At 46.7% G+C, this 12,188-nt stretch overlaps 1 protein-coding gene across 9 annotated transcripts in view; it reads right to left on the bottom strand.

The window, feature by feature from the left end:
- The window catches only part of XYLB (xylulokinase), a 139,231-nt gene that overhangs the window by 80,983 nt on the left and 46,060 nt on the right, over positions 1–12,188 (bottom strand). The gene's annotated exons all lie outside the window — the stretch shown is intronic.

Raw genomic sequence — 12,188 nt, 5'->3', positions numbered from 1 at the left:
GTTTCATTATACAGCCATCAGATGACACTGCTGTTATAGCGCAACTCCGTCATTACATGCTTAGATTCAAACTGCCATTTTTAATAGGTCATTATCCCCATTGCAAATAAAGCCGTGGAAATGATCACAAAGTACAGGAGAGGCCCTGGAGGGTGGCGACATCATGTAAAGGGCCCACAAACTTCCATGTGTAACCAATCTTGATTGCAGGATAAAAGCCCCATGCGCAGAAGCCCCTAGTGTCAGGGCTGGGTCATGAACAGCAGTATGAGATGAACCATGAACCAGAAGCCATGGGACAAGCTGGTTATTACGACCCAAAGGCAAACTAGGAGGAAGAAACAAGTCACAACTTAGGATCAAAGAGCAAATCAGGACCGAAGGACAAACCACAAGGTAGGACCAAAGAGTAGAAGCCAGGAGTCAGAACTATATTGCAGTCAGGATCCAAGGACATACCAGAAAGCACAACCAGAACGCAAGCCAGGTGTCAGGATAAAAGAGCAATCAAAATCAGAAGACAAAACAGAAGGCAGGGCCAGAGACTGAGCCAGGAGTCAGAATCCAAGTGCAATATTAGGAACACAAGACGCACCAGAGCTCAGGTAGACCTTGTTGCTCAAGCAAGCGTCAGCTGGAAAACAAGGCCCTTTATACACCTTTTCACCCAGAAAGATCCAATGATGAGCCTGGCTGAGGGGGGGAGGAGTCAGTCCAGAAGGTTCTCCACTAAGAAGACTGCCACCTGCAGTTCAGTAGTTCGGCACACAAAGCAGCCACACACAGATTCCCGCCTCCCAGTTTCCCGCCTCCCAGCTGAGCAGAGCAGAGCAGAGCAAGCTGCTCCAGGGACTACAGAAGCAAGCAAGCGAACAGAGAGCAAGCGACCAGGGGGAGCAAACAGGGGGAGCAAACAGGGAGAGCAAACAGGGGGAGCAAGCGACCAGAGCGAGCAAACAGGGGGAGCAAACAGAGAGCAAGCGATCAGAGCGAGCAAACAGGGGGAGCAAACAGAGAACAAGCGACCAGAGCGAGCAAACAGGGGGGGAGCAAACAGGGGGGGAGCAAACAGGGGGGGAGCAAACAGGAGTTGGCCAGGGGAGTTGCAGTGGTAGAAGAGACAAAGGAGACAAAGGAGACAGAGGCTAAGAGGCAAGTGGGCTGCGAGGTACCTCTTACCTCTTATGAGGTAAGAGTGGCTGTGAGCTCACCAGGTGCTTCTGAGAGCTCCAACTGAAATGGGGGGGGGTGGCCTGAGTACTCCCAGCAGCTGAGTGGGCAGGAAGCTTCGGTCTGTTTCCCGCCTCCCAGCTGAGCAGAGCAAGCTGCTCCAGCTGGTCCAAGGACTACAGAAGCAAGCAAGCAAGCTCCCAGAGAGTGAGCAACCAGAGTGAGCAGACAGGGGGAGCAAACAGGAGTTGGCCAGGGGAGTTTGGCAGGGGAGGTCAAGCGGGAGGCCCCTAACATTTTTTTTTCTTTTTTAACTAACTTGGTTTTTTCATTTATTTGTCTTGTAACACACACTTCCACACCAGTGGGACTCTGCTTTTAACCTCTACTGAGTAGAGGAGCAGGCACAGGCTAGTCTAGAACAATCACAAAGCTAGACACAAAAAGGGAAAAGAGGCTATGGAAGGACAAGACTCTCCAGTGGTGGTGACCTGCAAGGTGTGTGCAATGTTTGTTTTCTTGCCTGAGAACAACATGGCCTACACATGCAACAAGTGCAAGTTGATCACGCTGCTGGAAGAAAAAGTAGGTGGACTGGAGCAGCGACTGTCGACCCTCCGGGGAATAAGAGAACACGAAGAGTTCTTGGACAGAATGGGGGAACTACAGCAGCAAAGGGAAGACCAGAAGCTTGAAGAGCAACAGCAAGATGAGGCAGAAGTGGGAAATGCTGAGGAGAAGAAAAATGGAGTTGAGGATACTCCTTGGAAAAGGGTGACAGTTAGGAGAAGAAGAACTAGACGCCACTCTGCACCAGTGGAAGCAGTAGAGCTGTGGAACCGATTCCAGGTACTTGGGGATGAGACTGGAGGAAAGCCTGCAGAGGAAGAATCACAGGGAAACCTGCATGAGAGTGAGCAAGAGGCTGAAGGTCAGTCACACAGAGGCGATGAAACCCAGGCCTACAAGAAGAAGAAAAGAGTGGTAGTAGTGGGAGACTCCTTGCTGCGTGGGATCGAGACCCAAGTATGTCATGAAGACCCGTGGACTCGCCAGGTATGTTGTCTCCCAGGAGGACGGATTAGGGACATGACTGAAAGGTTGCCTGCACTCATAAAGCCCACTGACAGGTATCTCTTTCTTCTCATCCATGTGGGAACAAATGATACCGCCAAGCAGAGCTACGAAGAAATCACGTCAGACTTTGAAGCTTTGGGAAGGAAACTCAAGAACTTTGGGGCCCAGATAGTTTTCTCATCCATCCTTCCAGTAGTTAGAAGAGGGATAGAAAGGGAACGAAAAATAGTTCGGGTGAATGACTCGCTACGAAGGTGGTGCTGACGAGAGAGATTTGGATTCTGGGACCACGGGCTATACTTCCTGGAAGATGGGCTGTTGGCAAGGGATGGGTTGCACCTCACAAAGGATGGGAAGAATGTGTTTGGCAACAGCATGAAGAACTTCATCAGGAGGGCTTTAAAATGAATCCTACGGGGAAGGGAGATGTAATGTTGGGGGTAACAATGGACGTAGGCTCATGCACTGCAACAGAGAGAACAGCTCTAATAGCACCCAATAATAACAGACACATGTAGGAAGAAAGCCAGACTATGAAGCACATGGTCTTCTATGTCTATATACTAATGCCTAGAGTATGGGAAACAAAGAGAATGAACTTGAACTCTTAATTCAAGGGGGAAATTATGACTTGATAGGTATAACTGAAATTTGGTGAGATGACTCTCATGACTGGAATACAGCAGTTGAAGGATATAACTTGTTCATAAACAACAGGAGAAACAGAAAGGGAGGTGGGGTTGCACTATATGTGAAAAATACGTATCTCTGCACAGAAATACAGGAGGATGAGCTTGATAGCCCCATCGAGAGCATCTGGATCAAAATAAATGGAGCAAAGAATAAAAGGAACCTGGTGGTCGGAGTCTACTACCGGACACCCAATCAAGGAGAAGACAAGGATGAAACTTTTGAAAAGCAAATAGCCAATGTTTTAAGGAAGCATGATGTAGTAATAATGGGGGACTTCAATTTCCCCGATATTTGTTGGGAGACAAATTCTGCAAAACATGGCCCCTCCAGGAAATTCCTGACTTGTGTGGCGGATAACTTCCTCCTACAGAAAGTAGAGGAAGGAACTAGAGGATTGGCTATCCTTGACTTGATCCTAACCAACAGAGATGACTTAGTAGATAAAGTAGCAGTTGCAGGAACTCTGGGGGAAAGCGACCATGTTGTACTTGAGTTCTTGGTTCTAAGGGAAGCAAAAGCCAAGTGTAGTCAAACGCTTACCCTGGATTTTAGGGAAGCTGATTTTAATAAACTCAGAACAATATCAGTAAGGTCCCATGGCAAGTGACGCTAGCGAGAAAAGGAGTCGAATATGGGTGGGAGCTTTTAAAAAAGGAAATTCTCAAGGCTATGAATCATTCTATGATTCCAGATCCTCCCGACACCTAAGTATTTCACGAGACTGAATCCAAGTCTCTAACAAGCCTCCATATTTTTAATCATATCTTTCCTTCAAAGAACTCAGGGCAGCATAACTTATCCCAGCCCTACCTTTATCTTCACAACAACCCAGTGAGGTAGGCTAGGCTGAGAGCTGGGACTGGATCCAGGATCTGCCTTTTGCAAGAGGAAGGGCTCTACTTTCAGAAGGTCCCTTTGCCTACTTTTGCGGGATGCCCCCTCATCTCAACCCACAGCTCACCCCATTCAGCATGGTCTCCTGGCTCTGTGTAGCACTTTCAGGGGGCTGGAGGGACAGCCGTGGGAAGGAGGGGACAGGGAAGTCCAATTCTGCCAGCACGGTTGGTCCAGCACAAATCTGGATCCAACCCACGGTGACTGGCCCAAGGTCACCCAGGCTAAATTCAACACTCTAGCCCAACCTTCCCCAACCTGATGCCCCCCAGATGTGTTAAGACTGCAGTTCCCATCATCCCCAGCCAGCATGGCCACTGGTGATTATGGGAGTTGCACTTCAATACAACTGAGGGCACCAGGTCAGGGGAAGTTGGACTAGCAGCTACTTCACACTGGCTCATGTGTTAAACATACCCAGTTTAATTGGGATCTCTTAATGCTCAAGAAGACTTCACATTACAGTGTTTTCTATTTTTTCTGGCCCTTCTGAAAAAAGGGTGAGAGGGCAGCACCGATGCTCAAACATGAAATGTAAGCGATGTCCTGAACGTGCACCGCCAAAGTTCAGTATCTCAATATTCAAGGGAGATTTCACGTTGTGAACAGACTACCTGTCAAACAGGCACCCGACAGCACAACAGCTCCAATTCCTGTGCAAAACAAATGCCCCCCTTCCAATGCAAAAGTTGCTCATTAGTTTATCCCACCTGTAATTAAAATGGATAAGTAAACTATACAGAGTGGCTCCTTGTGGGAAAGACATTTGATTCGTACAAATAGGATCTACTTAGAAGCTGACACATCATCATAAATCAGCTGTCAGCCACATGTGTACAGGTTGCCTTTTAGAGAAACCAGCCGATTGGATATGTGCAAATGGAGGGGGGATGGGAAGGAGAGCGAAAATGTGAATTAGTGACACTCTCCGCTAAAGATTGACAAATACATTTATCAGTTTATTTGTACCATGCACAGAACCTGTAAAAAATTGATTTAGCCCTGTCAAACTTACTATCAGCTGCAAAATGATTAGAAAGCGCCCCCTGGAGCATAGGCACGCTTCTTAAAATTCAATTTAACTGCATCCTTCAAAATTCTCGGAATTTTTTCTCAGCACAGCATTTGACTTTCCAAGGAAAGTGCATCGTTCAGAGCCTGTGTACACTCACCTACTAGAACACAGAGGGCTCTATAGGCTTGAATTTAGCCAGCCCCGGCAGGGGGGAGTCAGCCTTTGGCTCTGGGCCCACAAACGTAAGAGAGGCCCACTTGGAATGGTGAGAGAGAGGAGTTCAACTATAGGGGCAGCCTCCTTTTTTTGCCGGGGGTGGGGCATAAAAAACTGGGGCTTGCTCAAAAATGAATAATGGATAAAATTAATGGTTCACACTGCTTACCAGAACAGGCTGTACAGAGAAAGAGAGGAAGGAAAACAGGGCCATGCCTCCAGCCCTGCTGAAAAACTACTTAATTTTTTCCTCTTCCCTTTCCATCCCTTTTCCTTGCATGTTATGCCTTTTTAGATTGGAAGCCTGCAGGCAAAGACTGTCTTGTTTTACTGATTGCATGTAAGCTGCTCTGGGAATCTTTTTGGCTGAGGAGCAGGATAGAAATACTTAATAAATAATGTTCCAGACGCCTGCAATTGTGCAAATCTGTCCACCTTCTCCTCCTGAACCACTTCATCATTGCACGCAAAAGAGATGCCATTAAAATTGGGAGAGCGAAGGTGGTAACAGACACATGGCTTTGCACCTAAGAGGGCTTCCCAAGTGCCGCCCCCCCAGCAATAGCAGTAGGGAAAGAACTGCACAGGTAAGCACCAGTGACATAATCAGTAAACAGACCAATCCTCTCCCTCTGCCCTCCTACCTATTTGCGTGTTTGAATATTCTGAGCTCCATCGGGCAAGCTAGGCCACGCTGCAGATTTTCAACATTCATATCTTGCTGACATCCAATAATGGGCACCGCCTGATGGCAACCTCTCCCTAACAAAAAGGAAAGGAAGGTGTGCACAGTGGTGTGCTCTCATAAATGCCCATTCGTTTAAGTGGATACATGCAAGAGAATTAACAGGGCAACTCCTGACAAAGGACACCCACCTACAGTGGTTTATCTTTCTTTCACAACATGTGAAATAATTTGTCTGCCACTAGGTGTGCAAGAGAAGCTTATTGAATGACACACAACAGGCAGTCAAAATGACCATCAAAAGAAAATACAGTAAGCTCCTTCACAGGAACATAGGAAGCCGCCTTATACTAAGTCAGACCCTTGGTCCATCTAGCCTGGTATTGTCAACCTTGTCTGGCAGAAGCTCTCCAGGGTTTCAGGCAGGAGCTTCTCCTAGCCCAACCTGGAGATGCGGGGGGGGGGGGGGTTGAACCTGAGACCTTCTGCATGCAAAGTGTGTGCCACTGACCTACTTTCCTTATCATATGCACATCCTGCTTGTTACCCTTGCTGCTTTGCCCTTTGCTGGCTCCCATACTGCTAGTTTTTAGACTGGAGGCTGCTTGGGGCACAGAGCTGACTTTTGTTACTTAAGCTATTCTGTACAGTGCCATGCACATCGAAATAACAAGAATTAATGTTCATATTTTCTGCCTGAGCTTCAGTTCCTTTTGCTGACCAACAAGAAAATGTTTTTTTAAAAAATGTAAAGTAGCAGCCTGAATTCTTGCATGCAAAAATGTCTCATGCATGTAATCCACTTTTATTGCTCATTAGAGGTGTTAAAAGTGAATTAAACAAGAGTTTGCTATATCCTCAGGCTAGACTTTATTCTGCAACCTTCTCCACATTGTATGTCGCTCAGGAAACCACCAATGTGCAAAAGGACTTTTCTGCAAGTCACTGTTATAAAGCCAAATGCTTGTCATCACTGGCTGTAAGCCACTGCTATTGATAGATGTGGTCAGATGTGTTGGGGCCCTGGAAGCCCACCATTTCATTAGAACCATCTCAGAGCACCTTTCTTCCTATGAAAGCTTCTGGGTCATGTTTGCTTTCTGGTCTGAATGACAAAGGGAATTTCCGTGCTGCCCATGCTCTGCCCCAGACTTGCCTCTACCTCTTTTATTTGCTTACTTATATAACTTACTTAAGACAGCAATCGTATGATCCCTTGGATAGTGTCCCAGGGACCATAGGATTGCTTGCAAAACCCCTCCAAGGACAGAGGCAGCACTGACCTCAGAAGGGGAGTCAGAGATCCACCTCCCAGCCCTTCACAGGTGGCGTGGAGAGAACCGCACCAGCAGCAAAGCTGGTAAACAAACTTGGAGGAGTGGGAAAGAGGGCATTCCGGTGAATGGGGAGAAAAGGAGACCAGGATACAAGATATCCTCAGCCTCCTTCCCTCCCCTCCAAAGCACCCTCAATAGACAGCCTGAAAAGCCCATCTGGTGAAAATCACCAAACTCAGAGAATGGGGCGGCAGAGATCGCCTCCACTGTTCTTCCCGCCCTGCCGGCTTTGCCCCAGCAGAGTGTAGGAATCTCGGAAGCCTCCAAGTTCAGAGGCTTCTAAGCAGCAAGAACCCAATTCTGGGCACCACATTTGATGAAGACAAACTAGGGAGGGTTCAGAGGAAGGCAACGAAGATGATCAGGGGACTGGAAACAAAGCCCTATGAAGAGAGACTGAAAGAACTGGGCATGTTTAGCCTCGAGAAGAGAAGACTGAGGGGAGATAGGATAGCGCTCTTCGAGTACTTGAAAGGCTGTCAGAGAGAGGAAGGCCAGGCTCTCTTCTGGATCATCCCAGAATGCAGGACACAGAATAATGGGCTCAAGTTACAGGAAGCCAGATTCCGGCTGAACATCAGGAAAAACTTCCTGACTGTTAGAGCAATACAACAATGGAACCAACTACCTAGGGAGGTAGTGAGCTCTCCTACACTGGAGGCATTCAAGACGAGGCTGGGCAGCCATCTGTCAGGGATGCTTTGACTTGGGTTCCTGCATTGAGCAGGGGGTTGGACTTGATGGCCTTGTAGGCCCCTTCCAACACTACTATTCTATGATTCTATGAAGAGCCCAATCAATAGGATTGCATCTTTACTGTATTTATATAGATGCCCCATAACACAAAATGAGATGTGAAGGCCTGGAAAAAAAAATTCGGGGAAATATGTGGTTTTTTAAACCTGACTTTATCCAAGGACAAAAAAATTCACTGAAAACAAAAATTAACTGCTTTTTCGCATTTTTTCTGAGTTTTCACATCTCAAAACACAAGTCCTGTGGGCTCCTGGCAAAAAAAATACAAATTTAAGAATACAATATAAAAACTTTAAAAGACAATTAAGACATGGATTGTAATCTTTTTCTTGCCACTGCCAGGATCTTGCCACCCAGTCTTAGTAGGAGCTGGGCCAACCAAGAAAACTGCCATCAGATCTGCCCCAAATTATATGACCAACTCCACTGAGAGGTTCTTGCAGCTTAAGCCATATAAAAATCCATGCATGGGTCAACTGCACATTCAATGCACTTTCTGACATGCATGATCAGCACTGCACATTCACCGGTTGCATGGCACGCATACAGCTATCCCAGATCACTTCCACTTGCAGACAGGTGTGATGGTACTATTACAACCTGGACTGTATCAAGGACTCCATTAGTGCCATGCTGCCATTTGCTGCATGGTTCCTCTTTCAAACCGGCCCATTCTGCCAAGAAACGGTTCCTGCATTCGTGTATGTGCACATGTGTATGTATGTACGTATTTTGGAGATTTATACCTACATTTTCACTGATACCATGTTCCTGAGCACCGTTTTTTAAAAAAAAAACCAGAATGGATCAGACACAATAGCCAGTGACAAGATGCAGAAACACAATGAGAACTCGGAGCAAAGAATGGAGAGAGAGAAGCTGGCGACCAGGGCAACATGTTAGCATCGATTGTCTTTGAGAACTGCAAGTCCCTCAGGACAAAAAAAAGGAAAAGTCACTGATTTAATCTGTATGCAATTACAGAATGGCCTCGTTGCAGAGTTCTTCACCTCATCTTAGGAAGAACAACATTCGTTACAACACAGGTAGCCATAACTCTTCAGCAGTGAATACAAAGAAGGCGATGGGAAAAGAGTTCGAAATGTTGCTGCTCACACTCCTACGAATGTGCAGTGGTGGACCGAATCAGTTGTACAGCTCCATCTCTCGAAGCCAAGTATCACTTTGGCTCACCAGCTACAAAGAAGTCAATGCCTCTGTAAGATTTCCAAGCTGCATCTTCAGCATGTCAGGAGTTTAACCTCTGTAGCCCAACTTTCTGCCCGTGACGGTTTTCTTTTTTAAAAAGCTCCCTTCAGCCTCCTCCCTTAAGTAAAAGGTATGCAAAGGTGGTGATGAGCAGGGCTAACAGCCACTCACAATACTTTATGTGCAGTTTCCCCAAATGTTTCTGAGGCTCATCCACACATGCAGGTAAGTCACATGGTGCAGCTTCCCTGGGAGTGTACCACTTCATACTGAAGCTGGGGATTTCAGATTTGAATGTTCCCCCACGTACACACAAAAACAAAAAACCCTGCAAAAAGAAAAGCAGAGTACCTGAGTACCTGCAAAAAGAAAAGCAGTACCTGGGTTCTGGCCTAGGCTCCCCTTGACAGCCGAATTCAATTTTGGAGAAGCTCTCAGGAGCCACATTCCAGTGGTGGGCACGGCTAAAGGCAAAAGGGCTGGGGCCAAAACATGCCAAATAGCAACATATTTTAGCTTAAAGCCCTTACTGACAGTAACTAAGAGAGGCATTTCAGCCTTTTAGAAGGGGTGGGGACTGCACAAATGCTGGGAAATCTCCAAACAACTGGCAGTCAAGTGAAAGGGGGTGAGGCCATGGGGAAGGAGCATGGCCATCTGCAGAACCCCAAAGGACCAGATTGGGACTCCAGGGGGGCCAGATTTAGCCCGCAGGCCTGAGGCTCCCCACCCCAGCGCTAAACCATGACATACCGCTATGGGTATGATTTTCTGTGAGCATGAGTGAAGCCTCAGGCTTACACACTCCTCTCACACAGGAGGAGGACTTAACCAGGATTCAATTTCTATGATACCTGGCTTGTCATTAAGTACAAGTCAGTAGTCATAATTGAAAATAAACCCTAGTCAATTGCTAAACAAGCCAACTTTAAACCATGGGTTGTTTAGCTGGCCTGCTGAACAAACTAGAGTTTGTTTTAAACCAGGATTCCTGGTTCATAGGTAACAACAAGCCTCAGCCCTATAGAGCTTAACCTTGGTACCTCAAAACCATCCCAAATTTTAAAAGCGTTACAAAACTCCTGAAAAAAACACTAATGCTGAGTGAATGAGCATGGACTAATCCTCATGAAGATGGTAAACCTCTGTCTGGGCTGTACCATATCAGACTGCAGGCAGGGAATCATGTGACTTGTCATGTCTCCACTGGAGGAATCCTCCTCTGAGGAGGAGCTAGAGCTCCCGGAGACAGACAATGCCAAGGAACCACCCATATCATGAGACCTGAGGGAGCCTGGGCCCTCAGAGAAGATAACTGTGAATCTGTCTCCACAGGAGGAGGGGAGTTCCGCCTCAGAGGCAGGTTACCACCTAGCCCCCGAGAACATTGTCACTTCAAGAGGCAGGCCAGTAGGACTCCTGTGAGAAGAAAAGCTTGATTCCAAAGGAGGACTCCTTAGGAAGAAAGGAGTGCTCGGGAGCAAGACCCTTCTCCAGAGTGGGACTTTTGCCAGAAGACCTGGAAGCTGAACCCTGGGTGCAGCTCAGAAAGTTCTGGCTATATCAGCCTTCAGTTGCAAGCTAGCCATTGCTGGAACAGTATTGTTCCACCAGCTCCAGTGCCTTGTATTCCTGACCTTGCCTTGCAATTGAACTTCCATGCTACTAAACCCTGGACTCCTGCCTGACTCTGCTTCTTAGACTGCACATTGCATCTGACTGATTATATGTGTTTGACCTTGGCTGCTCCTCAGACCTTTGTTCTGGAAACCACCTACTTGCATGGTAATACTGTGCTTTGGCCATGGCCTGTATCTTGACCACTCCTGGCTTAGTCTGATCCCATATGGGACTGAAACCTTTGTGCTTGACCATTTGCCTGATTTCTTGACTTGCCTTTTGGATTGCCCCATAATGTACCCTAACACTGAGTGTGAGTCAGCTACAGAAGGACAAAGATGAACCTCCATACAGAACATTCCCTCCACAAAGAAAATCCTGCATGGCAGGAATAATCGAGACCTAGTCTAGCTTTCTCCCTGACATGGTAAAGCCTCCAGCTGCAGTGTGAAGTGGCACAGCCCAGGCCCACCTCAGTGCAGAACTAGGCTCATCTGTTGGAAGAGAAAACAGTTTTTGGGGAATAGACATTATAGATCCAAACTGAAGATTGGCCTCTGTAAGGAGGTTTGCTCTTGTCATAGCAAGAGCACCAGCTGACTTTCCATTTAGCCCACTGAAGAGTTACATGAAATTCAACCATTTGCCCACTCTTCACTAAGAGACATTGCTCCATTTAGGGTGCAATGCTGTCCAAATAAAAACACATGAATAAAAAGAAACAAGAGCACCCACCAGATGAAAACCTACTTCAGCAGCATGTCAGCTTAAACAGCAGAAGCCTGTCTGAATAAAACTGTCTTTGCCTGCTAGCCGAAGGACAACGGAGATGGAGCCAGCCTGGCAGCCCCACAAATAACGTGTTACAGTAGTCGAAATGGGATGTAACAAAGACATGTGTCGCCTTGGCCAGATCTAGCATCTCCAGGAACAGGCAAAGTTGGCACCCCAGCCTTAGCTGTGCAAGCCCACCCCTAGCCTCCACCAAAACATGGGCATCCAGATTCAGAGCTGAATCCAGGAGCACAACCAAGCTGTGAGCCCGAGTCTTCAAAGACTCAGTGTAAAGTCAGTGTAAAGAACCACGTCCAACACAGGCTGAATCCCTGTTCTCTGATCATCCTTCCAGTTGACCAAGAGCACCTCTGACTTGCCTGGATTAAGCTTCACTTTGTTTGCCTTCATCCAGTCCATTACTGACATCAGACACTGATTTAGAACTTGAACAGCATCCTCAGATTTAGATGGAAATGAGAGAAAGAGCTGGGCATCATCCGCATACTCATGACACTAAATCCCTAAACTTCATTAAAGGATATTGCCTTGCCTATATTATAGACTAGTTCACGGGATACATAGTGAACCTCTATTGTAAACCTGCTGATGCACTATGAATAAAATCAGGATTTCAAAGATCTCTATACACTTATATTATTAAAATAAAAATTTAAAAGACTGTGAATTATGTAATGAACTCAGACATGGCCTTTTATTAAAAGTATGTTAATCTCTGAAG

Source organism: Heloderma suspectum, chromosome 5 (assembly GCF_057233095.1).
Source record: "Heloderma suspectum isolate Gila_16-S chromosome 5, 16-S_ref, whole genome shotgun sequence".
Lineage (NCBI taxonomy): Eukaryota > Metazoa > Chordata > Lepidosauria > Squamata > Helodermatidae > Heloderma > Heloderma suspectum.
Note: the sequence above shows the minus strand (reverse complement) of the source record. Positions and strands in the feature narration are given on the sequence as shown.